Source organism: Mytilus californianus, unplaced genomic scaffold (assembly GCF_021869535.1).
Source record: "Mytilus californianus isolate M0D057914Y unplaced genomic scaffold, xbMytCali1.0.p SCAF_6, whole genome shotgun sequence".
NCBI classification, from domain to species: domain Eukaryota; kingdom Metazoa; phylum Mollusca; class Bivalvia; order Mytilida; family Mytilidae; genus Mytilus; species Mytilus californianus.
In genome coordinates, this window is record NW_026262712.1 from 89,773,974 (window position 1) to 89,800,159 (window position 26,186).

Genomic DNA, 26,186 nt, shown 5'->3' on the forward strand with positions numbered 1-26,186 from the left:
TGCAAATTTACACAAGACAGCAATACTAGTAAAATACTAGGAAATAACTAGTTTACCAAAGGGAAAAGCGCCTTAAACGATATTCTTCATCTTGATAATGTTGCTTAAGATATTCAAGATTTGACAACTTACAGCAGAATTAAAAACACCAAGCAAAGACTTTGACTGGTCGTTCAGCTTTATTAATGTCTTCTAAGTAAGCGACAGGTTTCAATAAATTATGATAAGTACTACTACAAAGTCTTATTCTCTGACTGACAAAGAACTCCATAATACTAGCAACTGTTAAAAAAACGTAATCACAGGGGGTTGAATATTGGTAAGAACATCATAATTTCAATATTACAATAAAGATATATATTGAAGACATGTATGCAGTAAATCATGATGACTATAAGATTGTTGATGTGAATATTGTCACGTTCGTGAAAATAAAAGGAAATACGTTACCAATTTGAAAGAATTCATCTTTTAAATGAACCTGAAATGAAATTTTAAAACATTTAAGAATTAAGAATTTAAAACCGCACAGAGTTAAATCACCACGAATAGATGCTTTTATTTTTTGTTTTAAAAACATATCCAATTTAAAAAAAAAATCAAACGAAACAGTAATTATATTGACTGTGTATATACGTGTATGTTAGGAGCGGGTATCCAGGATTTTTGAAAAAAAGGGGGAGGGGCGAAATCCCCAGAAACAGAAGATATCCTTTGGACGATTTTATACTAAAAAATACATGTATATATATTTTCCTATCAAAAAGTGGGGCGTTCGCCCTCTTCGCCGCCCATAAATCCGCCACTGTTTTTTTGTCTATTTTTTTTTAAGTTGGGCGAAGGATTATGGCGACTGTGTGTGTGTGCTAAAACAAATTCCTCTGTGAATATAGAAAACATAGCGCTATTTTCCTTTTTTTCAAAAACTTGTCAAGACAGTTAACGTCATTATAATTGCTGTGGTATACATGTGGTCCATTGAGTGAAGTAAACACCAATCAATCCAAGTATATACAGTAGCTACTTAAAATACAATAAGTCAATCAAATACTAAATTTAAAACAAAGTTTGCTTGTAAAACTAAATTTCTAATTATAACTGTAAACATAAAGACAATAAATTATCTATAGCTTGCTTCTGAGATTCACCGAAATGCACTGAATATACCTTGGTTAAATATTTTTATAGAAAATTTGTTTCATTTTAAGCTTTTATACTATGAAAGGAAACCACAAAATCCTGTTCATGTTTTTTTGTTTGTTTGTAGTTTTCATCTATTTCGCATGTTATATAAGTAAACTTTTATAGTCTAACCAGGTAAAAACTAGATTAATTCAAATCTTGTGGTAAGACTTAATATCACAGTAGGTATAGTGTTTGGCTCGGATCGTGTTTTATTGAGTGATTTCATTGAGTTTTTTAAGTGTTGTCATGTGGTTTTGGTGTATATGATCTAAAATTTGAACAGACACATTCTTTTCTGGTAAGATGTTTGAACTAATTATACAAGATCATACAACATAAAACGATATTATCAACCCTAAATAAATAAGAAGCTATGGTATGAATGCCAATGAAAACTCTCCATCCAAATCACAATTATAGGTCAAAGTACTGCCTTGGCTCACACCGAACAGCCAGCTATAAAGGGTCCAAAAAAGGCTAGTGTAAAACAATTGAAACAGGAAAACCAACGGTCAAATCTAGCTAAAAAACGAGAAACGAGAAACACCGATGAACCACACCAGCAAACGACAACCACTGAACAACAGGCTCCTGACTTAGGGCAGGTGCATAAAAATGCAGCGGCTTTAAACGTTTTAACAGGCGTTAACCTTCACCTTAATCTGCGACGGTAGTGTAACACTACAACATAAAAAGACACACTTTAATATATCAATTGAAATGGCTTTATTCGATCAAAACGACATCTAAACAAAAACAAGTAAACATTAATTGAACAAATAAGTTTGATCTATGACACAATGTAAATACAATATTAAAGGTCAATTGAAAGGTCTTTCCTTCCATATTTTTTCTTAAAATATACTGTCATACACCTGTCGAACCAACATACTGGTGTTATCTCTTGATAGGAAGAATTTAGTGGTATATGTATGACTAACGCTAAAATCATGTTACACTCCCCTACACCATGGGTCCCCAGTTTGTTTACATTTCACCGGGAACTTTTTGAAGATGGTACTACTGTAATGATTTTATAGGGATACGTGTATGCAGTATATTACCTAAAATATCACAATCCTAGGCTTGAGTCACTGGTTATCTTATAGGCCGCTCTTCAAATGGGGACGTCCGATCAGGATAACAACTAAACTATGACTGCCCAATAATCCATGGGGAATCCCGGAATTCCTTTGTATGACGTAGTAGTCCTCCAAGTGTAAATGGATAATCATAAAGCCAAGTATATTTAGTTCCGAATAAACTGCTGGTATAATACCATATTCCTAACATTCCTCCCTCTTTCATAGAAGTAAACCCGTTGTGTAGAATAAAGTTATGGGTATTCCTTTTACATCTTAACACTAAATGGTACAAACGGTTTGAAGTTTAAATGCGTAAATGAATCCTTAATTTGAAATACAGTTGTCCGTAAATTGAAGTAGATACATGTAGACATAATGTTGGAATGTCACAAAATGGTCACAATAAACGATGTACAATAACTATGTACAAAATGATTACTATATACAAAATATCCGCCATGACTTAAATGATGTTGTAGACATCTGTAGCGTTCTTGGTCGTAATATTGGCTACTTCCTCCGCACTACACAAGAAAATGTTTGCCAACTTTTCACAGATATCCTTTATTATCAACGGCGAGCCAAATTCCTCCAACTCAGAATGTAGATACGGGGCATCTGTCTCCAATACAATATCCCTCAGTTTCATATTACACACCAGAGACCTAAATTTTGAATATTTTTGGTCATTTAGGATGAAAGGTGAAATGCCGAATTTGCAGTTTGGAAATGACGTTTTCCATTTCCGATACATCACTTCATCTACATTAAAACAGTGCCTATGTAATTTAAAATGTTTTGGCAGCAACCAAACAAGTGTATTCAAACACATCTCATCAGTACGTTCATCTCCTCTGCAATGAATAACCAACAGTAAGTCTCTTTTAACTGCAATTACAATCTGTTTTTCAAAAAACTTGATCTGTTTTTCTACATCCCATTTCCTCCCACTATTATCTAAACCACACTCACCGACAGCAACCACTCTTTTCGCTTTTAACATCCATTCTAAATCAGAAATCCATTCATTCAATTTAGAAGAATTTTCCAGTTCCACAATTCGTGGGTGAATGCCGAAAGTTAGTCTAATCCTGTTATCCTTCCTAATTTTGGATCTTTAATCACTAGATGGCCAGTTTCTGGGATAACAGTAATTGCTAATAAGATGGGATATTTTATAATCTTTGTTGCTCCAAGTCCAAAAATAGGGAGGTAATGAAATGTGCCTATTTTTTTTGATAGCATATCTAAATGAAAATGAAAGTCCGTAAGATGTAATGTCTCGTTTACCTCAAAAACTGGTCTTAAAGATTTAATTTTTTCTACGGAGATGATGTTCTCGCCCATTTCTGTTTGCTGGATCAACGAAGCTAATATTCTCCAATGTAACAAGAATGGTATACTGTATAGAGATTGAACTATAATATTTTTACTTCCAAATTCAAATACATATTCATTCGTGGCATTAAATATGGATAACAGTTTTAAATCTTTTTCCTGAAAAATGGGCTCCGAATGCTTGGGATAAATACAGTTTTTGTCAGCTAAATTACAGAGATCTTGTAACGTATCACATCCGAGTTCTTTAGAAACAACATCCAACAAATCATTCATAAGGTTAACCCAACGTTCATATGTGTCTTCCGAAAATTTTATATTTGTATTTTCAATGTCAGATTGATGGCATTCTGCAATATGAGCTTCTTAAACACTATTCTTGGCAAATTGTATTTTGCACTGCCAGCAAGCAGTTTGCGCGGCAACATACCAAGGTAAGTGCGTTCTTAACACATGTCTGCTGACATTAGTGAAAATTCCAGCACACGTCGGACACTTTCTTCCCTTATTGTATCTCTTTGTACTCGCACGAATATACATTGCATCATTTGTTGGTAGTTCATCCTCGAAAGGTTCATAGTCTGGCTCAAATTCATCATCTTCATGCATACTGCAGGAATAAGTAAAAACATTGAGATGAGACATACACGACAAATATAGATAAATATCAAAATATATTAAGTTTCTTTATAAGCAAAAATTATAAGCAAAAATCGCGCACATATTAATACATGTAGTAAAGCTAAAAAGTATGTTACATTTTCGCTAAAAATTTCTTTCCTATGTAACAATAATTGACAAAAAACTATATTACAATATTATACATAAATAATGATTATCTGTAACAAAATCATTAATCTTCGACATAGTCTGATAAGTAAGCAGGTTTTTTCCTTTGCCTCCTCCTACTTAACATATCGGATTCAACACCAGATGCGTTGAAGATCCCCATTGATATTCTTCTCACACATGTCGGTCAGACCTTTATTCTCTAAAGACGACGCAGGATCAAAATAATTCGATTTACTGACTGTGTGAGACACCAGAGGATCTGGCGCACTCACAATAGCAGCATCACTAATGAAATGAGACATCAGAGGATCTGACGAACTCATGACATTAGTGTTTTCTTTAAATATATCTGACAATCCAAGTGTGCATTCGTCCATCTCGTTGATTTCTTCATCCATAGTTTGATCCATTAATTGAGTCCTCATCCTTTTAATCCAGATTGGAAGTTCTCTGTCTTCGCAAAGTTTAATTCTGTCATGATGAATCCAAGATTCTGTTTTCCTATCCTTAATCTTGTATAATACAGGTGATCGCCAAGCTGTTATCAAATATGGTCCTTTCCACGGAGATTTCAATTTTCCAGACTGTCCCACCTTTGTAGCTTGATTGAATTTATAAACAACATCTCCGACATTATAAATATTCTGGTTATATTTCAAGTCATATATACCTTTTTGTCGTTCCTGGGAAGCCTTCAAATTATATCTGGCAATGTCATGCACCTTTTTTAAATTCTCCACTAGATCTTTAATATATTGTGGAACTTCTTTTCTGTCAGCATTCCAGTTTGACGTGCCTAAAATTACATCAAGTAGTTGGAAAACGTCTCTTCCTAGCATCATCATGTTAGCAGAGAATCCTGTTTGCGAGTTGCGTGTTGCTCGGACAGCTCCAACTAGTTGTTGTAAAAATAAATCCCAGTTGTGTTGTTTACTTTTGATATAACATCTTATTGTCCGTAGTATTGTTCTGTTATACCGTTCCACTTGCCCATTAGATGACGGATGATATGGTATGGTTCTAGTCTTGGCTATTGTAGTAGTTCACAGAGCTGTCTTACTAAATTTCCATCCATGTTTTTCCTTGGTCTGTGTGGAGCTCAATTGGACAGCCAAATCTAGAAAATAAATGATCCACCAGGGTTCTTGCCACAACTTCAGCTGTCTGTGTTGCAATTGGGAAGCATTCTAACCACTTTGTATACTGATCAATTACCATAAGCAAATACTTACTTTCTGTTTTTGTAACAGGAAGAGGCCCCAAGATGTCCATGTGTACTCGTTCCATTGGGAAACCAGCATGGTATTGCCCTAGCTTCGATCTGGCGGTTCGTGTTGTTTTCTTGTTAAGATTACATGTAGTGCATGATTTCACATAAAGTTTGCAGGATTGCGTCATGTTGAACCAAACAGCTATTTGTTTCAGTTTTTCTAATGTTTTGTACTGTCCCAAGTGATCAGACGAGGCGACATCATGACATCCATGTAGAAGTTCATTTTGCATCTGTTTTGGTGTCATGAAGAGGAGTCTTGGCGAAATAGGATCTTCCCACTTGTAAAGCAAAATATTGTCTTTTATCTGTATTTGCTGTCGTAATGACCAAAAATGTCGGACTACTTCACTACACAGTTTGAGTTCTGCTTTAGTTGGCTCATATTTATCCTCGATCCATCTCTTTAAAGTTTTTAAATCAGAATCTTTCATTTGTTCTTCATGAAGTTCTACTGGAGAGTATGACGGAGTCCAATTTGTATTATATGAATCGTCGTCAACAAGTCTTCTAATGGTTAAGGGGACGACAAAATCCACTTCTTCTTCAAATGTTTGCCACTGTTGTCGTGCCCTTGTGCAAAACGTGCAACCTCCACAAGGTAACTCTTTTAAATTGACATCTGGTCTGTAGTTACGGCATGCTTCAATGTCATCAGGTATTCTTGACAATCCATCTGCGTTAATATGTTTCTTTCCAGCTCTGTGTTGTATAATCATGTTATACTGAGACAGTTCTTCTATCCATCTTGCCAGTTGTCCTTCAATATTTTTAAAGCTAAGTAACCAGGTTAGACTGTTGTGGTCCGTTCTTATCACAAAAGTCCGACCTAATAGATAGTGACGAAATTGCCTAGTAAAACATATAATGGCCAATAATTCCTTTCTAGTTGTACAATAATTCCGCTGAGCCGGTGTTAAGACTTTACTTGCGAAGCTTACTGTTCTTTCCACTCCATCTTGTATCTGGCTTAATTCTGCCCCAATAGATTTTTGTGAAGCATCTGTATCTAAAATAAAGAGGTCATCAGGTGTTGGATAACTTAATATCACTGAATTTATCAATGCTTCTTTAATGTTTTGAAAAGACTGTGTTTGTTCTTCATTCCATGCAAATTCTGCCTTTGGACCAGTAAGTCGATGTAAAGGTTCCGCAATTTCAGCAAATTGTTCTATGTGATGACGATGGTAGTTAACGAACCCAATAAAGGATTCCACTTCTTTTCTTTTCCTTGGTGTTGGCCATTTCTTTACAGATCCTATACTGTCGGGATTCACCGCAACTCCGTCGGCGCTGACTATTTTCCCCCAAGAACTTCACTTGTATCTGTAGCAGTTGACATTTGCTTGGTTTTAATTTTAAGTTGTACTTCTGGAACCTCCAAAACACTTCACTTAAACTACAGATATGGTCATCAAAATCTTTGCCTAAAACAATGACATCGTCAAGATATGCTAAACATTCTTTCCAGGTAAGGCCTTGAAGAACAAGCTGAATTATTCTGCTGAATGTTGCAGGACTATTACATAGACCAAATGGAAGTTTTGTATACTGAAATAGACCGTATTTAGTAACAAACGTTGTCTTGTGTCTGTCTTTTTCGTCTAACTTCACCTGATAATACCCTGAGGCCATATCAAGCGTTGACATGAAAACGGTTCCTTTCAATGTGTCTAAACAGGTGTCTATGTTCGAAATCGGGAACGCGTCTTTTACAAGGACGTCATTTAACTTCCGGTAGTCTATGCAGTATCTGAGCTTCCAGTCTTTCTTCCTTACTAAGACTGGTGGTGATGCCCATTCTGAAGTAGATGGTTCTATAATTCCTTTATCTAACAATTGCTGTAAATGTTCTTCTTCTTCTTTTTCAAATCCCAGGGGTGTTCTGCACATTTTCTGTTTAATAGGATGAGAACTTCCAGTATCAATCGTATGTTGGATATCTCCGTTGAAAAGTCCAATATCCAGGTCATCCTTAGCGAAAATATCTTGGAACTTCAGTAATAATGTGACTAGCTGCAATGACTGTTGGTTGTTCAAATTTGCTAGTGATCGGTTGAATAGTTCTTTTAAATGTGTTGGTAACTTCTCTCTTAGCTGGTTCAGGTCAAAGGACTGTTTTTGATCAAAATCAATTTTATTCAACTTTAAGCTATTTTTGTCTATTTCCTCCATTACAGCATTAATCTCTAATCCTATACCCATCTGAAAATCCTTTTTCAGTGTTTAATATTGCTCTGTTGGATTTCTTAGCATTACAGGAATTTGGTTTTTACCCATACAGAGCATGTTTGGCACCAACAGGCCCTTCATGAATTGGTTGGTTGAATTACAATATCATTCATCGGTTTCTCATCTAACTCAACAATGGCAACTTTACTAGAGCAAGGTGGTATGACTGTCTTCTTTTTTATCTTTATTCTGTATATTTTCATTTGTTGGTCCTGTCTATTTGAAGTCATGAAGGATGGATTTTTTTCACCTTTAAGTTTGATAGAATAGTCTGTCAAATCAATAACTGCTTTTTGGCTCTCAAGAAAATCTATACCTAGAATGAGATTATCTGTTAATTCAGCTACAACCATATACCATTTTACTGTGGAACTGCCTATGTCCAAGTTTACATTTTCTGCTATTCCTGCTTTTATTTCTGAACAAGCTCCAGCACCTTTAAGTATGATGTTACTTTTGACTTTGGGTTTGTAAGTTAACTGGTTAAAGAATGTCTTACTTATAACCGACACCTGTGCTGCCGTGTCTATTACTCCGAAAGTTTTCTTGCTGTTCACCACTACAGGAATATATAATGTCTTGGCGTCTGTGTCTGGAATATTTGTCTTATATAAATTGACTTCAGTTTGTTTGTCCAAAGAGAGAGTTGGTGGCCTTCCAGTATCACCTGGAAAGACTGAAGGTCGGCCTACTGATTCAACCCGTTGGAGTTTAAAGATTCCCTGTATACATTTGGTGAGGGTGACCTTGACCTGTTTCCATATCTTTGTGGCGATCTACTTTTAGGTTTTTCACATTGTGCAAAAATGTCCTTCTTCACCACAGTTAAAGCATTTTTTATCTCTAATAGGAATTCTTCCTGGACTTGATAATCTTTGGGATTGTCCGAATTTATTGGTTGAATTACCTCTTTTCAAGATGTCCAGTATCTGTTTGATGCTCGACTTTATTTCTTGAACATCTTTTTCTGTCTTTTTAAGTCTTGACTCGAGTTTACTAATTACATCAGTATCACCTGTTCCTTTTCTGTAGAAAGCTCTTACACTTGTGGTGGATTCATGATCCCCATGTGAGTTATACATGTCTGTTTCTGTTTCATGGAATGTCACCCTTTTAACCTCAGGCTTTTTATTTCCTTAAATAACTTTCTGATTGGTAACAGCACTCTTTACATACTTAAGCGCTTTGTCCAAACTATCAGGATCCTTATCCATTGCTGTTAGAGCTGCCTTTTTGTCCATACAGCCTTTCAAAAAAACATCAGTGGCAACTATCTGAATAAAATCATCAGGTGTTCCTGGAAACCCATCAGTTGCAAGATCCTGTGTTCTCTCTGCATACTCATCAAGAGGTTCCTCTGGCAATTGACGAAGGTCTTGCAGTTGTCGCCTTATAACATGAGGTAAGTCCTTTCTTCCAAATCTGTCTTCCATCTTCTTACAAACAGCTTGATATCCTTCCTGGACTGACTTTTGCATTGTGGTAAAAAACTTTAGTGCTCTGTCTCTCAAACATTCAATAAGCTTGTCAAGTCTGTCTTGATTCGTCCAGTTATATCTATTGGCAATATGATTAAATTGGACAAGGTACGGTCGCCAGTCACTCCTACCATCATATGTGCTCATTTTAGGTGGCAATGGACCATCTTGTTGTTTATTGCCCTGTACTGTGTGTGTATTGGTTTTGGTTTGCCAACTAGGTTCATCTTTAGTTTCAGCTATTTTCATGCTAGGCTTCTCTTTTGGTAATGACCATTTTCCAATCATCTCCTGTAACTTCGTTTTATCATCTGTCTCCGTCTTCATAGTTATCTGTAATTTTTTCATCTGTTCGTCTCGTTCTTCTATAAATTGATTTAATTTCAGCTCTCTTTCGTTAAATTTGTTAATCAATTCTTCCATTTCTTCCTTATGTCTCGTAGCAAGGTTGACATACTGTTGTTCGTAATCGTGTTCTCTGTTTTTCATCTTAACTGTGAAGTCCTGGTTTACAGCTGCAATCCTGTGTTCATAATCTGTTTTCATTAGTGCTTTTTCTTTCTCTACATTTGAAAAACTTGTTTTTAATTTTTCAATCATTGCTGCCATCTTCTTTATTTCTTTGGCATTTTCTTCTGCTTGCCCCGTAACATCTTCTTAGATCTCTTCTTGGATTTCCTCGTATGATTCCAATATTATAACCCCAGTCTTCATCAGTGGATCCCACATGGTATTAGGAATGTCCGTCATAAGTTTTAGGTCTTCCAAAATAAGAGGGGAGCCTTTCTCTTCTCTTTTATTTATAATCTTTTGTGCTCTTCTGTCGCTTATTCCTGATATCTGTTTTAGTTGTTCCGACGAAGCTGTGTTTATATTGATAGGTTGCGACATAATAGCCAATATCTAATATACTTTTAAACAAAAACAAATAAATAAATCTATGTATGTTACTATCAAAGTATAAGAATTGACTAATGTTAAGATGAATAACAAAAGTAATATGTACGCATAGGCTATTACAATACAGACACAAGCACTATCACAAAACAATAAGCTTTTTCTTGAAAACACAAGTATAGCAAAAAAACAAAAACAATCTGAAAACACCTATGACATCAGAGGATCTGACGCGCAAAGCTGTTTCAGAAATTAACTAATTTTAATAACCCTGTTTATATTATTATATAAGTTAAGGGACATAAATATTTAAAATTTCCACATATGAATAAATGTAAATAAACATATAAGTGACACAATCAAATATTTATATTTGTCTTTCTTTTTAATATCAAATATACAAATTCATAAATTCAGAAAAAAAAATTACTATTTAAACACAGGTATGAAATTCTAAACAATGACGTATGTATACACAATTCACAACAAATAGTAGTACAAGTTTATTATCAACACATTCTTTTATCGTAAATGAGTGAACACTTTTCAGACGGTAACACCGAAAAAGCAATTAAACAAAATGAAAAAAAAAAAAATTTGATAACAACTACGACATTAGAAGATCTGACGCACACAGTTGTATCAATAATTTATGAAAAACAAAAGAAAAACATACAAATGATATTTGACATCAGAAAATCTGACGCCCAACGGAATATCAATGAATGAGAAAAAAATATTTGTTGATTTGTATTAATATAAATAAATAAAACCTGCAATAAACCAAATAGATAATCAAAAACTATCCACTAGTAGTTTGTTTAAGGTTATTTTGTCTTATTATCAAGGTGTATGCAAATCTGTGTATTTTGTAAATGTGTTACAAAAAGGGGGATGGGAATTTTATCACACGGAAAGTCTGATAATCACAATATGAATATGAAAAGAATATATCACTCGCGCAAATATCAACAGTACTGATAAATCAGCGCGCCATGAAATAATACACTCGCGGGAGAGAAGAAACAAAGATTTTCCCCTCGCGAAAACAAAGAAAAAATATGAAATTCGGCGGGAATATATGTCATTGATAAACCGCAGTGGAAATCAGTGGAATCGTGCCGACATCTGACACCACTGTAATGATTTTATAGGGATACGTGTATGAAGTATATAACCTAAAATATCACAATCCTAGGCTTGAGTCAATGGTTATCTTATAGGCCGCTCATCAAAAGGGGACGTCCGATCAGGATAACAACTAAACTATGACTGCCCAATAATCCATGGGGAATCCCGGAATTCCTTTGTATGACGTAGTAGTCCTCCGAGTGTAAATGGATAATGATAAAGCCAAGTATATTTAGTTCCTAACACTACTCCAAGTAGTAAGAATAAAAATACGTGAGGTTCATGATTGGATGGTATATGCTTTTAATTGATTAATTTTATGAAAGATCAATCATTTATGTGCCAAAATAACTATAATTTTGAGTGATACATTTAACAGTTTCTGTTACATTTTATTTCTTATTGGAATAGGCTGACTGTCAATTATGCAGTGTCATTAAGTGCGGAATTTGAGAGCGTCCTTAACCACTGCTTGTCGAGGATATTTCCAGTGCATAATCATGCTGATTTTTTTTCTTCATTGAAATAATTTATTATTGTACTTTCAGCAGATGATGAGTTTAATCTCAAAATCTTTTCAGAATTTTATACCTTTTTTTAATTGTCAGGTTTCAAACAGACAATGTACCCTATTGATAATGCATTGTGAATAATTGAGCAATTGTACCCTATATGACCAATCATGACCTTGACCTTTGAACTTGACATCAATTTTATAGTCATGTATCAAGGACCTCAAATCAAAAGGTCCTAGGCCTTAACGACTAACGGCTTATTAGATTAAGCAACATACCACTTACGTCAAGTATTTAAGCGGAGATAACTCCTATATTAATAGTCAACGAATAACTTCGACTTAAATGTATCAAAGGAATCTCGTTAAAGTTTGGTGGTAAATAAAATACAAATATCTATACTATTGATAATCTTCTGAGTTAGAAAATAAGTGGTTGCTAAGGATTTATATGTCGTTGCTAGGGACAAAATGTCATTTCCAGTATTAAAAATGTCATATTTAAATTATTCATATCCTAATTTCAAAACTATATGGTTGCTAAGGTTTTTTATGTCGTTGCTAGGGACCTTGACCTCTGACCTTGACCTAACTTTGTAGATCATATTATGTTGAACATTTTTGCAGTGCAAAGTTTCTTTCTATCTCTAACCTCGTTTGAGTTATAAGCAAACCCCGAAAAACAGTTTCGGTGCCCTAGGTCCATAATAGTTGGTCCAATAATTTCGGACTCACATCAAAAATGTAGATCTTGATAAGAAAGACATTTTCTCCTTTACATTTTTTCAGCTATCTTTTACGGTTATTGAGTAAATCCGATAACAAGCTAAGGTCAATGGTCACATGAATTGATGATCATTGGTGAAGATTCTAGGTGGCTACGACTTACGGTTTCTGAATTTTAGTGGCCAACCGCCATCGGCTAATTTCAAAGGGGCATAACCCTACCAAGGAGTCGTTGAATCTTTTCAATCCAAATATAACGAAGAACCAGGGTCTGGTCCTGCACAAATTCCACCCTTCGGTTTTTTTTTTCTACCTATTATGGTTACAGCGTTTGATTGATAACAAGTTTTTAGGTGATAGGGGAGATAACCGCTATAAAGGAAATGTTACGGGTGGTGCCCTTACCACAAGATAGCTTTTGGTCAACTGATACTTGATACTTAATATCATTTCAACATTTTTGGGGGAAATGTCGTTAAAGTTTGGCGGAAAGAATAATAATAATAATCAGAAGAAGAAATACAGTAAGGTCTTTCCTTATAGTGAAAGGAAAGACCTTTATTAAAATGTAGGTGCCTATATGACACAGACGTTACAGGTAGTGATAAAAAATATGTAGGAAGAGTGTCGAAAAGACTACTCTTACCTAGGACAAAATGGCGTTAACTAAAACAACGTATACAGGTAAATCTAAATATAATAATTTTGTTTTTAGGAGTACGGAAGTAAACATTTTAAGCGAAAATTTATCGTCATACTAAATACTTATCAAAGTGGTACATATTAAAATTAGTGAGACAAGATATAACACAAAATAAGTATTATTGAATTACAGAAATGCATTACGAACTGAGTCAACAGGTCAAATTAACACGGAAGTACGATTTGAGAGTACTCGCAGTTACTGAAAGCTAGTAAAAAGCGAAAAACAATTAACAATAAAAAAACCATGCACAAGAGACTAAAATCAACTAAAACTCATCGATCCCAGGGATTTGGTGTTTTAACGCCATTGGTAGTCAAAGAAGACATGACTTGTGCAATGCCAAAAAGTATCGACAGGCAGTAGAATCGTTAAGATTTAACCTTATAATAAATATGTATAATGTTATATATAGATAAAGCAATCTCTAAATAGAAAAATTACGTGGATTCAAAAAGAATACAGATTTATTTATGTTTTAATTTGTTGTTGACAAAATCGTTGTTAGTGGCAATGTAAACAATATTCAAAGATCGTATTACAACATTAATAAGATAACCTTTACTAATAAATGTGTTTAAAGTTTCGATAAGTTTACACGGATCACATAGTGATTTCCTCACGTTTTGTACAATATTGCCGTAAAATTTAAGATGGGAAATACCATTTTTAACAAGTTTTCTACAGGAACAGCCAAATTTACTAACCAATCTTTTTGTCTATGAAACAATTGAGTAATTTTTTAAAGTAGTAACGAAATCCCTAACTTAGTTATTTACCAGTGATGCAATGATTACGTTCGTTGAAATATATGACATAACTACACACACGGGCATTACGAACGAGTTGGGATATATAAACACCGTATGATGTAGCCAAAATGAACATCGCCGTCTGAAAAAGGAAAATTAATAATAGGGAATGAAAAATCGTCACTTTTGTCGTAAATTTTAGTATGGAGTTTCCCTTAAAAAATTGAAATATCTAATATTTAAATCTAGAAAAAGACAACTACTGCTGTCTATGTTAGATTTACTTATTAATAAAGTAATTTTCTTTGGGTAAATTTCGCTAGTATATTTAGAGAACACTGGATTATTTAACGACTGCATTTTTTTAGAATATGAAAATTTATTTCAGTCTAAAAAAAACCTTCGTACCAAAATATAGAAAAAGCCTTTTTAATGCACATACGAATGATAAAACTAAAGAAAATGCAAACATAGACCTATAATGGTTTACTTTTACAAATTGTGACTTGGATGGAGAGTTGTCTCATTGGCACTCACACCACATCTTCTTATATCTATATAGAATCTACATAATAATTATCCTAAGATATAGATACGCTTAGGCCTTTACACAAAAAAATTGTTATTGTTATAATAAGGACATTTTGAAAATATTATCCTTTTTTATGCGTCCGGGTTTTTCGAGTAGCGTATAGTAAATAAACAAGATTCATATTGGTTAAAATGTTGTCTTTTAGAGCATAAACGTTTGAAAATAACGAAAAAGGTTCGAATAAAGAACTCAAAAAGGAAACATTTGAATTAAACGCGTTTTGCACATTTTATAATAAAGCATCGTTCATTTGTCTATATTGCTGTAACATCTAATTAATATTGCTTGGGCACCAAGGTACATACATGTATATTTGAAATCTCAACATGTTTGCGCCCATGTAAAAACTGTTTACATCATGAACGTTCACTGTATGCGATCCACAACGGCTCACGTATGTGTTGGTCGATCCTACGTGTTGTATCGTTCAAAAACACGTACAGTAAACTGTCGTGATGTGAACAAACGTTTTGATTATTTCATATCATATCAAAATTTACAGTTCAATTATTGTATTGTAAATATTGTTAATGATTCATTCCATCCAACCCTAATGGTTATCAACTATTAAGTTTGTGGTGAATAATACAGTGGCGAATTATGCGTGTGTTTAGGGAGGGGACCCGGACTGGTCGTTTTTATTCAACTCAGCAGACATGAACAGTAATGAGAAAAGGAAATAGATGTAAACCGATTTGATGGCATGTAATTTCACTCGAAACATACCTGGTCTACACTCAAGAACCTGAACCAATTCACTCGAAACAAAACGATACAAAACCGGACTCTTTTCCTTTCGTGCTTTTCTGGTAGAAGCAATATTTTACACCATTAGAAAATAACTAACGTTTTCTTTTAGGTTGCAATTCTGTAAATATAGACAATGCAATTTCCCATAGGAACTCCCTTTGCGGCTAAAACTGTGACACTTTTACTATGAAGTTTCGTGAAAAATAATATCCCAGAACGGAAAGTTTATATGCACTACTATTTTATTCAAAGGTCAAAATATAGGGCTGTGCGGCATATTTTCAACATTTATATGCCCTGAACTTCTAAGAGTTTAAACTAATACTAAAATTCTATACTACCCTTACCTTCATATTTGGACCTCCTAAGAATTAAAATTTAGGCGCTACCATGTTTTTCTATACTGGTTACATTCCCAAGTGATGTCTCTATGAGATGAAACACAGAGATCATAAATGGAAACCAGTACATTAACAAATTAACATATCTATGAATATTATATATCTCCCCAAAAGAGGCGTGGTTTGAGAAACAGCTGTATTTACAAAGTGCAACCTATACAAACATTTATTCAAATAGAAAACTTTCTAAAAACACTTTTTCTCACAACAATACTTATTTATCAGAATTATAGCCTTAAGGAAATCACTGCATATACTCTAAGTTTCCTTTTACAGTACATTTTATACCCCTACCCCTATTTCAGTTTTTTTTTTAAATTTGAAAACAAGACTTTAATCACTGCCAGCTTACCCTATGTGCATGTTTTCTGACATGAAATGTCTAAAACATGTTTGAAACTATTCTGATAACAAATTGAAAGCATTTTAGAATACTATAAATGTATTGTTTAGTAGTTAATCATTCCAACATTCAAGATTATACAAAGTATCCAATCCTGCCTGTGTCTCCAGTCCACATCTTACTGTATGCCTATTTGACAATGAAAGTTCACAATTTATATCTCAAATGGTCAGTTAAGAATTCTTGTCACAACAGTATCATATCTAACCATATAACTAACATAAGTTAGTTAATGTATGAACTAGAAGTGTCTAAACAAAGCCATATTTGCAAACTTGTATTTAAGAAGATATCAGTCTGGTGCATAAATTCACTAAAAGTTTGATAGAAATGACTGCTTACATCTTATATTTGCATAACTGTCCAGCACAGTTATTGTTTTGTTTACAAAAGACCTTGAAAATAATAAAATCATAGCATTTACAAGTTAAATTATCTGTTTTATGACCCAGGGTAGCCATTTTTTCTGTCTTTTTGCCCCCTGGGGCCTCACATTTCCTAAATATTTTCCCTGTTTCTAGCAATGTGGAGTATTTACTATATATTTAGGATAGAACACACTATTGTAAGTTTTATTGAGGTCTTTTTGTAATTCTAGCTTGTACTTTTTAATGCCACGGTCACAAAAAAACACATTTAGGTGTTACGGCTTACTTTTGGGTTATCGACAGGACAAAAATAACCTAACAAAAATATTTAGGAAGGATCAAAGAGTTGCAATGACTGCAAAGAGTAAATATAAGCACTTCTAAACAATTTAAATCACAAATAGGCATATATTATGAATTTATTTTGAATTCAGTGCTTTAAGTAAACCATGCATACTGTAAACTGTGAATTTATGCTGAGTCATCATAGTTAAGGCTCAGGATTTTCTCAATCTTCATGAAATATTTATAAAACTTCATATTTGAGTTGAATTCTTTAAAATCTCTGAGATAAACCAGATTTTGTGAAATTCTGTATGTTCTATTTTTTAACCCTATATAGGTTGCAATTCTGTAAATATAGACAATGCAATTTCCCATAGGAACTCCCTTTGCGGCTAAAACTGTGACACTTTTACTATGAAGTTTCGTGAAAAATAATATCCCAGAACGGAAAGTTTATATGCACTACTATTTTATTCAAAGGTCAAAATATAGGGCTGTGCGGCATATTTTCAACATTTATATGCCCTGAACTTCTAAGAGTTTAAACTAATACTAAAATTCTATACTACCCTTACCTTCATATTTGGACCTCCTAAGAATTAAAATTTAGGCGCTACCATGTTTTTCTATACTGGTTACATTCCCAAGTGATGTCTCTATGAGATGAAACACAGAGATCATAAATGGAAACCAGTACATTAACAAATTAACATATCTATGAATATTATATATCTCCCCAAAAGAGGCGTGGTTTGAGAAACAGCTGTATTTACAAAGTGCAACCTATACAAACATTTATTCAAATAGAAAACTTTCTAAAAACACTTTTTCTCACAACAATACTTATTTATCAGAATTATAGCCTTAAGGAAATCACTGCATATACTCTAAGTTTCCTTTTACAGTACATTTTATACCCCTACCCCTATTTCAGTTTTTTTTTTTAAATTTGAAAACAAGACTTTAATCACTGCCAGCTTACCCTATGTGCATGTTTTCTGACATGAAATGTCTAAAACATGTTTGAAACTATTCTGATAACAAATTGAAAGCATTTTAGAATACTATAAATGTATTGTTTAGTAGTTAATCATTCCAACATTCAAGATTATACAAAGTATCCAATCCTGCCTGTGTCTCCAGTCCACATCTTACTGTATGCCTATTTGACAATGAAAGTTCACAATTTATATCTCAAATGGTCAGTTAAGAATTCTTGTCACAACAGTATCATCTCTAACCATATAACTAACATAAGTTAGTTAATGTATGAACTAGAAGTGTCTAAACAAAGCCATATTTGCAAACTTGTATTTAAGAAGATATCAGTCTGGTGCATATATTTACTAAAAGTTTGATAGAAATGACTGCTTACATCTTATATTTGCATAACTGTCCAGCACAGTTATTGTTTTGTTTACAAAAGACCTTGAAAATAATAAAATCATAGCATTTACAAGTTAAATTATCTGTTTTATGACCCAGGGTAGCCATTTTTTCTGTTTTTTTTGCCCCCTGGGGCCTCACATTTCCTAAATATTTTCCCTGTTTCTAGCAATGTGGAGTATTTAGTATATATTTAGGATAGAACACACTATTGTAAGTTTTATTGAGGTCTTTTTGTAATTCTAGCTTGTACTTTTTAATGCCACGGTCACAAAAAAACACATTTAGGTGTTACGGCTTACTTTTGGGTTATCGACAGGACAAAAATAACCTAACAAAATTATTTAGGAAGGATCAAAGAGTTGCAATGACTGCGAAGAGTAAATATAAGCACTTCTAAACAATTTAAATCACAAATAGGCATATATTATGAATTTATTTTGAATTCAGTGCTTTAAGTAAACCATGCATACTGTAAACTGTGAATTTATGCTGAGTCATCATAGTTAAGGCTCAGGATTTTCTCAATCTTCATGAAATATTTATAAAACTTCATATTTGAGTTGAATTCTTTAAAATCTCTGAGATAAACCAGATTTTGTGAAATTCTGTATGTTCTATTTTTTAACCCTATATAGGTTGCAATTCTGTAAATATAGACAATGCAATTTCCCATAGGAACTCCCTTTGCGGCTAAAACTGTGACACTTTTACTATGAAGTTTCGTGAAAAATAATATCCCAGAACGGAAAGTTTATATGCACTACTATTTTATTCAAAGGTCAAAATATAGGGCTGTGCGGCATATTTTCAACATTTATATGCCCTTAACTTCTAAGAGTTCAAACTTATACTAAAATTCTATACTACCCTTACCTTCATATTTGGACCTCCTAAGAATTAAAATTTAGGGCTACCATGTTTTTCTATACTGGTTACATTCCCAAGTGATGTCTCTATGAGATGAAACACAGAGATCATAAATGGGAACCAGTACATTAACAAATTAACATATCTATGAATATTATATATCACCCCAAAAGAGGCGTGGTTTGAAAAACAGCTGTATTTACAAAGTGCAACCTATAGTCCTAAATCTGACCATTAAACAGATCACTGTTGCAAACAAACATATATATTTACATTTTAAATTGCAATGAGAAGGAAATATTCAGTCAAGTAAACCATAAAAATTCTGGCTTAATGTTTCTGATAAGAAATACAGAATATTCATATAGCAAATATTGTCATTTAAAAAAAATGAACTTTTAATGTCCTTTTCAGTATATATGCACTTGTGGTGAAAGGTAAAATAACTAAAATACCGAACATTCCAAACGGAAAGTCCTTGTGGTTATTATAGCTCCTTCATTATAGTTTAAAATATATAAATGTGACTTTGTCGTTTCAAAACAAACATTCCAAGGTGTAGTTAATATAACCTTGTTTTTACTACAGGTTACATTTGTATATAAATAATTAAAACATCCGTATGATTTATATTTAGCTTAATGCGGCGTTCACACAGTGCCGATTATGGCTCCCGTTTGAGATCAGACAACGCTAAGACACGAAAAGTTAAAAAAGCGGATTACTATCCTCATTGATCTGGAATGTCCTAACATTGTCTTAACGAAGCCGTATACATTCGTAACAGATTCCTACGGACCGGGAATGGTCCGGAGAGGTCGGACAAGCACCCCGAAAGTCAGCCGATTTTGTCTAGTTGGATTACAATCGTGACTATGTCGTGACAGATTCTGAGGTATCGGATTAAAATTGTAACAATGTTCTTGACGTTGTCCTCTGGAACGTGCATGATCTAGAGAAATTTGTCATTGCTGTTTTTTTTGCCGATTGAGTCCAGATTGCATCCAGATCTTGCCGAATGCGAACCGTCTTTGCCGAAATCGTTTAGGAAAAGTCCCGTTATATATACGAAATTCGGCAATGATACATGTACCCACGTCAGAGTCCCGACAATTACAGGTCACAATACGACTGAGTCCAGACAAAGCCGTGTGCAATGCGGTACTGCAAACTGTGATAGGATCGCGTTCCGACAGTACCTGATCATCCCGAATATGGCAATAGTTTTCTAACGGATATCTTCCGTCAGCGTCGATTCACTGTCTGGTCACTGTCTGATCTCTGTCGGATCACATTCGGTAGAATCGGGACGCTGTCGGGACAGATTCGGTCGTTTTGTACCATGCGAAAGATACAAATCTGATTAGAATCGGATTGATAACGGGATATTCGGGACAAATTCGGTTGGAAACGGCTGAATTTGGACGCTTCCTGAACAATATCTGATTGTTGTTGTGATTTAATAAATGTTTTTACAAATTTTAATTAAAGTTTGAATTTCCAGCCACGATTCACAGGATCTTGATCAGACTTTTGACAAATTTAAATCGGGAATGGTCCTGTCAAGGACGGCAGTAAAAATCGTGAAAACACAATTATGTAAACAAAGAGATGACGGCATGATTGATATCTACAATTTTAAGAGAAGATAGCTCTTTAAACACTTGAAATACATTTAACTGGAAAATGTTGTCACCGTTCATGTTCTTCTAGCTACACGACAAAAATGGGGCAAATAATTGATTTTTGTCATCAAAATTTAATAGTATGTTCTCTTTAACTACAACATTCAATTAATATACAATGAACTAGGGAAGGAAAGGAAGAAGTATATAGTTCCTTTTTCACTTTACTTGTCAGACTAAGTATCTTCACTTCGTAATCAAATTACAACTTGTAACAAGTGATTGACTGATTGGTTATTTGGTTTTTAACGCCACTTTCAGCACTGTTAGCTCTTTCGGGGACGTAATTTCCCCCTCTTTTTTAATAAGTGAATCGTAAATATCGAGCTGTTTTTTATTTAAATAGAAATTTATATGATTAACATATTATAGAAATGTTCCCGCGACAAAAAAAATACGACTATTCTTCTTTATATAAATGGCAATAGATTTTTTATGCCGAAGCTTATACGCGTTTTTTCATGTTGATAACAAATTTCATTCATGCATTAAGTTATTGAAAGAAAATATTCTACAGAATGTGAAAAAAACATTGCATTTCCACAAGGTTCTCATATGGATTCCGCGTTCGCGACTGTCCGAGTATCAGTACTTTTGCTAACATTCAATGCCATGTACAGATATGGTAAGATTGTTCAAACTTGTATGATTAAAGATAAATTACATAAATATAAATGCAAAATGAACAGTAGATATTCATTCTGTAGGTTTTCTGTCTTAATGATAAAAAATGCGAAAACCCATTTTGTGTGCGTTTTCTCTTGTTTTATGTGAAAAATAAGGAACTTCAAAGTTAAGTAATTTGTATAAAACATTCCAACAAAATAGCATGAAATTCTTCGTGTAAATTTGTGGAATTAACATATTCTAATGAAGTTCTAAAATATTTTCCATTGAATTCGAAGTATTCGATTAAATTTCTGATTCATGTATCATCCGCAGCTACTAAAAACCTTTTCTTTCTTAGCATTCGGTTAAAAGGCAATAGTATATGCATTCATCCTAATTATTTTCTTGTTACTATTTTAGACCTCGGTCTAGTAATTGTTCGACTCATTCATTTCATCCGCCTCCCTTCATTGCGTCGAAAACCCATATAGAATTAGTATCTACTAAGTAGTTTGTGTGATTTATAATTCAAGCAGTTTTCTTGTAACACATTCATACAGTGCAAAATGATCGCACACACATGTGCAGATGTGCATCTCCTTTTTTAACATATCTGATTTCTGTTCATGTATTCTATTTGTAGAACTTAGTCATTTTTGTGACTGGATGTTATAAAGGGTATATAGAATGTGTCATTGGTAGCTCCTAACAGTTTTCCTTCCAAATTGTTAAAACACTTTGCTTTTGGGGCCAAATTGGGAATTTTGTTTTCAAGATTGTTATGATTATTTCACAGATTGTTTTGACAATTGAACCATTTTGTTTTTTAAGTAAGAGTGGAATTGGTCGGCTTATCTTCTTGTTGTATCATATGCTTGCATAAGACTAAAAGTATAACATATAGGTATTGTAAATGACCTAAATGTTATTTATTTCCATAAATTTTTGAATACAGTATTATTTTTAATAAAAAAGTACTTTCTATTAAATACTTTCCTCTCATCACACACCCAAGTGTACATGTGTCATGATGTGTGTAGTACATTTGTAGATGATCTGAAGTTGTGCACTACCCATCTTGCCTTTTTACTGTATGTTTCAAAATGACACATAGCCATTCCAACACTTAACTGAACTTTTATATTTTACAACAACTTATTAATCAGAGGTCATGTTACACATACAAGTGTAATAGAATGATTTACCTACATACTACTAGGTGCAGAGAATTGTTGCATGTTATTTCGTGTGACATCAGACATCTGAGTGAAACACGTTTCGTAGAGTATGATGTTTTTTTTGGTTTTATTTAGGTCATGCAATTGCCAATGTTGTCTGGTTTTATTCTGTTTACCAGTTTAATTTATTCTTACAAACTTGATAGTCATTTGCAAAGAACAGTATATATGTTTCATTCTGGCATTAAACTAAAGAGTGTAATGCTAGAAAAACATGTGCACCAATTTCTATTGATAAAGGTATAATTTGAGAAATGAACACTGTTGGCTTCGCTCTCACCCCTTATGGAATTTACTGACCCAATATATATCGTATTAGGTCACTGGTACACTATGTAACTAATAATATTTTCTTATATCCAGCTTATGAAGATAATGTAATAAAATTATAAAAAAATACTTTTACAGAACCCCCCTCCCCAACCCCCACGCCCCCTAAAAGAAATTAAAAAAATAAACACCGATTTCGCTTTAAAAAAAAAGATATTCAAGCTACGAAGTATTGCATTTATTATGTATGTGACAACTGCAACAGTTTTTCAACCTTAAGATTTCAACTAACTAGCTTGAGGAAACATTTGTATGTACTTGAAAGTAATATTGAACTTTAGTGTTTATGTATTAAATGCATTATTTTAAACAGAGTTAATTTCTTCATCAAAATTTCCATTGTCAGGAAAACTATTTGAATTTAGTGTACATTGCAACAGTCTTGAAACTGTTGGTCCCTTAAATTTCCATTGAGAAGTTTAAGGGTAGCAGTACAGATATTCTTTTGTTCGCATCTATATCTCCATCCAGTGATGATCCTACTCCAATCGGTGTATCTTTCGACTTCAGTACAATCACTTCTGGCATCCTGAAGAAAAATGTACAATATTGAATGTGATTTATGAGGATGGTAACTAAGATTAAGCTTAAACTTCATTTGTGATCTTTTATTCGGTTCAAGATTAAAAAACACCCAGGCTATTACTCAACTGACCACTCTTGTAATATTTCTTCAAATGCACAACAAAATTTATCAAGAATCAAGTGTATGCCTGAATCCTTAATTTTTGAAACGTTTGGTTACCTTTAAAAAACCATGAAACAAACAGATCAGATAACTTTATCAATTCGGGTACGAATAAATAATAAAAATTCCAGATCAAGTCAGGTTGAGAACTTATTTAATATCGTACAATTTTGTTTCATTTCAGGAAATGAATGTATAAAATCAACTTCAAAGTATATTAGTGCTAATGACGGCATGGTTTCACACTAGCAGACTAAGGGAGTAGTTTAAGCATATTTCACTTTCACTTGCACGTGTTATTTGTTGCCTTTAATACCTGTATCGAGTGTTTTTGTATTTTATTGTTTGTCTTTTAATCGTTTTTCGTTTTTTTGCCATCACATTGGCAGTTTGTTTTCAAATATACTATGGTATCTTTCGCCTCCTGTTTAAGACTTAAGTGCGCTTTATTGGTCGTTCTTATTGTACGTTATTTAGCATACTTTTCTTATGCAACTGCACAAGTACCAAAGGGGAGTACTGAGTGTTAAACTAGCTTAATCCTACCAGATGTTCATGAAGTCATTAACGTCTTAAGTTATACCTTAATGTGTTGTCCTTTAGTATAAAAATAATGAACTGTGTTATGATTGCCAATTATCCACAAGAGTTCAAAAGACCTGGATATTAAGGATGTATAGGTCATCGCACGGTCTACAACAATAAATAAAACCCTTACCGTACACTGTGCTTTAAAAGGCCCCAACATGAAAAATATGAAACAAACGAGAAATTATTTCGAAGTTGGTGGCAGATATTTGATATTCTCTATAATATGTATTCGCAACTTTTTAGACTCGGGGACGATTCATATTTTGACATACGTGTATTTGATAGACACTGGTCTATTGTTGAAAACCATATGCTGACTAGCAGATACAATATGTTTGGGTCGTTGGGTTGTTGTCTTAATGACGTTAGCCTACATGTCCTTTTTTATTTGATTTTTTTTTTATTTGATTTACTTACAGAGCCATCCCAAGTTACTATGGTAGACGTTGCGTATCCGATCTGGACATAATAAAAGACAGGATTTCTTCCATTGCATGAATGACTTGTGATTTCTAATCGTGTAACAGCAGGAGCCGGTCCACCATCAGTTGCATGCCATAAAGACATCGAAAGAACAAGAATTGCTATTAATTCCTACAAAAAGTTGTCCATTATCAGATCCAGTCTGAATCGTGCAATATTTACAATATAAAAGGAAGTTTTCAATATGATAGAATCTCTAAAGGAAATCAAATCGATTCAGATAGTTTGATTCCACAGGGGTCTGATAATGTATATATGATAATTATAAAAAAATAGGGAATGGAAATAGGGAATGTGTCAAAGAGAAAACAACCCGTCCAAAGAGCAGAAAACAACCGAAGGCCACCAATGGGTCTTTAACATAGCGAGAACATCCTGCATCCTATATTATAGTACATATAATTTTCAATATTTTGGTAATAGAGGGATGTAATTAAGGTAGTATCAGAATAAAACTTGGTTCTACTGCATAAAACACATTAACCCATCCCTGCAAAAACCAAGTTACTGCAAAGATCGTTAATATTCATAGCTGGAACTCTCCAGTTTGCAACGTCCAGTAATATAAAGTCTTCATATGGCATAGTTCACGATAGCAAAAGAGTGTGATAAGAACTCCTTAATATAAAAATAAAGAGATGTGGTATGATTGCCCGTGAGACAACTATCAACCAAAATTCAAATGAAATGGATGTAAGCAAATACAGGCAACCGTATGGACTTCAACAATGAAAAAAAAAACCTATACCGTATTGTCGGTTATAACAGGTCACGACATGAAAATTATGAAACCATTCAAATGAGAAAAACTAACGGTCTGATTTATGACAAATAAATGTACGAAAACAATATTGACAGACACGAACCAACAACAACCACTGAACAACAGGCTCCTGACTCTGGACAGGCACATATAGAATGTGACGGGATTAAACATGTTTGCTAACGCCATCCCTCTCCCTAATCCGAGACAGTGGTTTAACAGTACAACAAAATAAACAAACTTTAAAAATCAGTTGAAAATTGCTTAACTTATCAGATCGAAACAAAGCAGAAAAACATCCAACAAAATCACAGACCAGACCTGGCAGGTATTTACAAAATCACAAAATCAAAAGCTCAAACACATCAAACGAATGGATAACAACTGTCATATTCCTGACTTAGTACAGGTATTTTCTTATGTAAAAAAAGGTGGATTAAACCTGGTTTTATAGCTATCTAAAGCTCTCACTTGTATGACACTTGACAGTCGCATAAAATTCCATTATATTGACAACGATGTGTGAACAAAACAAACAGACATAATAGGTAAAAATGTCAGAATAGGGGTATAACAGTCAACATTGGGTTATAATCCTAATCACTATAAAACAAATGAATATGTAACAAAGAAACACAAAA

The 26,186-nt window shown here is 33.7% G+C and overlaps 1 long non-coding RNA gene across 2 annotated transcripts in view; it reads right to left on the reverse strand.

The window, feature by feature from the left end:
• LOC127704776 (uncharacterized) overlaps positions 1–26,186 on the reverse strand; it is a 37,270-nt gene that overhangs the window by 8,053 nt on the left and 3,031 nt on the right. The window contains exons 3-4 of one of the 2 annotated variants that reach the window (XR_007983491.1): positions 24,717–24,893; positions 23,183–23,549 (exon numbers count right to left, since the gene is read on the reverse strand). This is a non-coding gene — a long non-coding RNA (uncharacterized LOC127704776). Of the gene's footprint in view, positions 1–23,182; positions 23,550–24,716; positions 24,894–26,186 lie in introns of those variants that run through there. The other variant, XR_007983492.1, reaches the window with a different exon arrangement.